Source organism: Dioscorea cayenensis, chromosome 5, assembly GCF_009730915.1.
Source record: "Dioscorea cayenensis subsp. rotundata cultivar TDr96_F1 chromosome 5, TDr96_F1_v2_PseudoChromosome.rev07_lg8_w22 25.fasta, whole genome shotgun sequence".
In the NCBI taxonomy this organism is placed as follows: Eukaryota; Viridiplantae; Streptophyta; class Magnoliopsida; order Dioscoreales; family Dioscoreaceae; genus Dioscorea; species Dioscorea cayenensis.
Window position 1 is genome coordinate 2,446,786 of NC_052475.1, and position 6,309 is coordinate 2,453,094.

The following is a 6,309-nucleotide window of genomic DNA, read 5'->3' on the forward strand; positions in this document are numbered from 1 at the left end:
ATATTCAAAAGAAAAAAAATAACTGCATAAAAAAAAAAGACATACAACCAGCCAAATCCTGTACCAAAACTAATGAAAGCTGTTCAACAGACAAAAGTAGCTGCATTAGTAGAAACAGAAAAACTAGACAAATCTGAAAACCACCTGTAACACTACTACACAAACATGAGCCTGAACATTTGAATGTTCAGGAGCACCAATCCTTTGTCTATATTACTGATGCTCTTGGCTGAAACACAGAATAAGTAATATTCTATACAAGCTTACAGCCCTCTGCCCACAAGGATCCTGGCAGGAACTTTGAGAGTTGGTGACAATATTTCTTAACCACAACCAATCTTTGGCTGAAACACACAGCACAGATGTTCAAATGTGATAGTTTAGCCGCTCCATGCTCTTATCTATTTCTTTGTGTTTGTTCAAACAGAACACATGGCGCAGGCAGGTGCACCGTGGTACAAGATAATCTTTGCTGCAGTGAAATCCACTGTCACGCCAGCAGCTTCCGTGGCTGCAGCTATATTTACGAAATTTCACTTGCGGCGCTGGCGCTCAAAAAAGCTGCACCACAGGCACCAGTTGACACTTTTGGGCACAAAACCATATTTGTAAACGTCATGTACCGCGGGCACATGATTGTCTGTGTCCCAGGATTGGTGAAGCTGTCATGGCTTTTGTGACAGCATTGGCCACCAGATGTGCTGAAACTCTATTCCGAAGGCACAAACCGCCACCAGCACTGGTCACCCCCACCACCAGGGACCGGTCACCCACCACCACCAGGACCGGTCACCCCCCCCTCCACCAGCGACGACCCCATCAAGAAGCCCTTCAATCACAATGAATATGTTGTTTATCAATGATAGCACAACGACAGTGTTTAGGTACTTATACTTTATTCAATAAGTTAGTTTTAGTTATCCCTGTCATGCATGCCTTACCTGGGCTACATGTCAACTGACATCTAATCATTGATCTGCAGGAGAAGCATATGAAGAAAGCTAAGCAGGATTAGCTCACATTCAGTACATTCATAAAGTAGATGTCTATCGCAGAAACAATGCAGAAAGTGTGATCAGAGGCTGTTACATGTACAGTTTTTTACAATATCCCAAAACTGAAAGGTTAAAAGTACGCACATGCTTCTGGATTTTTTTTGGCAAAAGCCATTGAAGGCTTCATATGATAATGTAATACATTCATCCTACTGGTGTAGACATTAGAGTCAAACATATTTGCAGGCTAATGGAGACAGTTTTGATCTGTCAAGGTTCTATTCATAGAGAGCATAATCGGGACATACATTGACAAGTGTTTGCAAGTCTAAATCATTTTTAGTAAAATCGTAAATCCACTATATTAAATAAACTAAGCAACTAGTAAATTCTAATAGAATATGAACTGAAGAATAAGACCCTAAAGTGAACTTGTTAATGATCTTTTTTCTCGTGAACTTTTCTTGCAAAAGAAACTGAAATATGGTATTTGCCTTATCCTATCCCATAGTCGTTGTAGGTTCTCTAATATAGTAGAGCTCCTTACACACAGAGCCACCACAGGCGCACACAAATACACAAACAACATGATGCTACATTACCCCAAATGAATTTAACAAAATAAATTATGTAACAACATGATGCTACATTACCCTAAATAAATTTAACAAAATAAATTATATAATTTAATGGGCAAAATCACAGAGTGGCAGCTAAATACTTATAAATCAAAACCTATTAACATATCTGAGGGTAGAAAATGTCCTTGTAGTGTTAGCACTCATCAACTTGGACTCTATTGTGTTCTGGCTCCTGTCAGCAATACCATCCTGATTCAAAAGGCTTACCTGATCATTCATACAAATAGGTAAAAATTAAGCTCATTTACCATCTGGATGGTAGATTTAGACATACAAATTGAAGAAGTGATGTGTAGAGCCACTAATATGGGTAAATGCAAACCTATCTTGAACTCAAAAGCATGTTTAGCAAAACCAAAAAGAAAGATGGACCATTTGAATAAAGTTAGTTTGCTGATTTATTTCATAAGAGTTACCAAGGATACCTCTCCCTTTGCTGGATGTATATGCTATAGTCTACATCTTCAGGTGATAAGTTAATAGACACATAAATGAATGGTTTAGAAGCTTTTGCAAAAGTTGCAGAATCACACAATTTCTATAGCTCTCTTCAACTCTGCACATTCAACCAACCTATCAGAATCCAAAAACCCCCATAAAAATTATTAGCAAAAGTAAAAATGGAGGGTATACACAAGCAAAAACTATTGCACATGCAAACATAAATCCTTTTCTAATTAACATGTTAAATTAACACTTTGTTTCCATATTTCAAGAAGACTTTCCAAAAACATTACCTAAAAATCTGAAAGTGAAAAATTGTTCACATCTCACATCTTGAGGCAAAGCAACACACTAAGGAAACCAAGTCGAAACAATTTTAAATGAAATCAATTAAAACCTTAAAACCCAAAGGCTTGATGAGTAAAATATGGACGACATTAGAAGATTAATTAAATAAATGATTCATTTTTTTTCAATAATGTTGTCACAATGCATGTAGATGAAATAATTGAAAGATAGATGAAAGAAAGAATCAATGAAGGCGTCCAAAAAATCAACATGGTTTTCTAAAAGTGCCAAAAGTACTTCAAAATTTAACAAATAAATGCTTGCAAAAAGAACAGGTAACCTTGGATAATGGAGAAGCAACATGGGTTGAGACCTTGAAAAAAGTATTCACAACAAGTATTTCCTTTCTCACTAAAAAAAATGGATCTATTTCATACATTGTTTCCACCTTTTTTCAATATATATATTAACTTTGCCAGTTGCCTGGACAGACATAAATTATTTTAGTGCTTGTTATACACCTAAACAAAGTCAAGAACTAAAAGCAAATTTTGCCTTTGCTCCTCAACCAATTAATAGTATTTCTAGCCTCCATTCCTCTGATTCTCAACAATGACAGCAATTTAACATTTAAATTTCAAAATACTCCTAAAAATTTTTCCACCTGAACAACAACACTATAAACGTAAGCCTTGTTAGAGATGATGACTAAAACCTGTGCTCACAGATAACTAGCAATGATTAATCCTCCAGGCTCCAGCTAAATGATCCATGAATCAGTACAGTAAATGCTGCCTGGTTATATCATGCAAAAAGGTTAGATTCTTTCCGCCAAACAATCTTGATCTACTCAAATTGTTTTAACATCACCTACAAATTATTTTATGATAATAGCTGGAACATGTTATGTCCTTAACCCATCTCTTAATTTGGGACCGAGAATCTGTCTTGTCTAAATGCAGCAGAAATCTAAGTTAACTAGAGTTCTAAAATTACTAGCAGGAATGTAATGCCACCACTCCAGATGAGATTGAAGGATATTATGGTAAAAATTTGAGGGCAACAATCTTTCTTGGGATTATCTTGACATTCCAAAGCAAATGTTATATCATACCACAAGCAAAATAAGACTTTTGTCCTGTCATACTCTAACATGAGTTCAGATATATCAATATCATATAAGCATGCATTATTTATGCAGGTCTTCTTTCTAATTTAGATTATAAAGTGCATCAACTCTAAATATCAACACACATATTTAGCTCTCATTTTTACCTGCTTAAAACACAGCACTTAACCAACTTCTCCTGGTTGGATTTGAATTAATTACAGAAGGATAATTCAAGTTTAACACAATTTGTCTACAACTCCACAACTTAGTTTCTGAAGCTATATCTAATCATAATTTCCAAGCGCAGAATGTATTTAAAAACCTGTTGCCGTACCATTAATGAAAAGCACCATCGTTGAAACAAAACTATCCAATATCCATTACTTCCAATGACAAGTTCTACATGTGTCAAAGAGGGTACAAGACGATCTATATTAAGTATCTATGATGTGATTTTTCCACTTATTTTATCAACTAAACGTCAGCCTTTCTGTTCCAATGAAAAAGTTAGGAACCAACCAAATATTATTTGTTAAATATGAGAAAATCTTAAAATTAAACAAGATTATTGTCTATAAAAATCTTGTTATATAGAAAGTTCAAATTTTCTATCAACTAAAAGGGACAGTCTTCGGCCACATTTCCTTAGTAAATTAGAGCGCCACCAAGCACTAATTTTCAATCTTACTATATACAAAGTTCAAATTATCAATCAACCTAAACCATAATAATGATATGACACTACTAATAAATTTTGTCATATGAAACAGCAATTACTGGACCGCTAAGACACTTCCCTCCGAGAATGGAACTAAAATTTTAACCTCCATCGCTCTGATTGTTGCAAAAGCTGAAATTTAATAATGGCAAAACAATGGGAAAGGCCAAATTAATGTCCTTCCGTGGAGAAATCATAAGAAGAACCACTCAGATACGTCGTGAAGGAAAAAAAAAATCAAATGCAAGCAAGGCATTTGGGGTATCATATACAGGAGAGGAAAAATACCCGGATGCTATGGCCGTTAACAGAAACCTGGATGAGCTGGAGTCCTCCATCCTTAAACAACGATGGATATGGAGGTAGCACCGGCGCAGAGGCTATTCTCAACAAGCTCCTTCACCGCCAAAAGATGGCCGTTGCACCACTTCCCTTGCTGCGATCCAGTTCAACATCAACTAACTATCCAGACGCCATATCCGCAACGGCTGCTTCCTCGCTACCGCCGTCGCCTCCTCCAGCTTCTCCACGTGATCGGACTCATACATCTCGATGAGCGCTCCGGCAGGTTTTGGGCTTGCTTGGTGGGGGTGCTGGACGAGTTTAGAAAGTAAAAAGTAAAGCGGAGGAAATGGGAAATAAAAAAAAGGAACTACCGGGGTCCCGTAGGGCTGCAAACAGACGTGTCCGTGGATCAGGCCAGGCCGGGTTCAGATCGGATTTTGTCCATAATTATTAAAATTCAAATTTGTTCAAGCCTAGTCAGGCTCGAAGATTTGAAATTTAATCCTTACCAGAACCCATTTAAATTTAATGAGACCTTTACCCAAGGTTTGCCCAAGTCCATACAAATAAGTTTTTCATCAAATAATATATAAAGTATAAAAAAAATTAATAATATTATTAATATCTGAATATGACCAAATATTATTCTACAAAACACTTAAAAATTAAAATACCAGATGCAAATCTTTATTCAATTATAACAAACCATTATAATTAATGGCAATCAATAATAAATATATATTATATAAGTATATACAAAACTAATTAATAAATATATTTTTATAATTTCGGATCGGATCGGTAGGGCTAGGGCTTTTAATAATGAAATCAAACCCAACACGTTTTTTAAAATAGGCTTCTTTTTTTTTGTCAAGACCAGGACATCAGGACTTATATATTTGTCCAAACTCTCGATTTTTGGATGGGTCTTTGGGCTTAGGAGGGTTGTCGCCCGCCTTGAGCAGTCTAGTCGCAAACGAACCAAGCTGCTCGAGGCTCAGCTCAAAAAATGCTCGTTTATTAACCAAACGAATCAAGTTCGAGCTTGATTTTCAAGCTTGAGTAGATAATCAAGCCGAGCTTGAGCCTTAAATAACTCGGCTCGCTAAGGCTTGTGAGAACCGAGAAGCTTTAATCATGCACCATATGATATTGTAGCAATTTAAATATTTTTTTAAATTAATATTGTAGCTATTTTATATTGATTAAAATTCTAGTAGCTCACATGCTTTCGTACTTGTATTATTGTAGCGATTCATGTATTAGTACATCACGTAGCTATTATACTATAGCTACAGAGCAAAACTTGAGCTTGATATTTTCTTAGCAAGTCAAGCTCAAGCGTCACAAAGGAAGCTTGAAATAGGCTTGGCTCGAGCTCGGAAGCTCGAAATAGGCTTGGCTCTAGCTCAGTTCAAATAGTATCAATACAAGCTTGAACATAACAAAGCTCGGCTCGATTGCAGCCCTGGCAGCGGTCCCGTAACATATAATCCTTTTATAATTTGGATACCCACAAATGATCCTCCAAATTTGCACATCCCTTATAAATCCCTCCTTTTCATTTTTTATTACCAAATTCACTGAGAAACTGATGTTAAGTTCCCATGTAAATTACCAGAATACCCCCACTTATTGTTACTTTTATCACAAGCAGTGAAAAGCAATGTTTTAATAACTAGCCTAGTGACCGAACCGGTTGGATGGCTGGTTTACAGTTCAATCGGCTCAATTGGCAGGGTCAATTAATTTAATTATTTTTAAAATAAATAAATATTCAAAAAAAGGAAATTTTTGAAAAAAAAAAATTAAAAATTAAGGAAAAAA

The 6,309-nt window shown here is 35.9% G+C and overlaps 1 long non-coding RNA gene across 1 annotated transcript; it reads right to left on the reverse strand.

Annotated features, from left to right (window-relative positions):
* Positions 1-1,759: 1,759 nt before the first annotated feature.
* LOC120261927 lies at positions 1,760-4,601 on the reverse strand. Its single transcript, XR_005536662.1, has 3 exons — positions 4,486-4,601; positions 3,084-3,163; positions 1,760-1,843 (listed from the first exon to the last, which is right to left on the reverse strand). It is a non-coding gene; the product is annotated as an uncharacterized LOC120261927 (long non-coding RNA).
* Between the last annotated feature and the right edge of the window lie 1,708 nt (positions 4,602-6,309).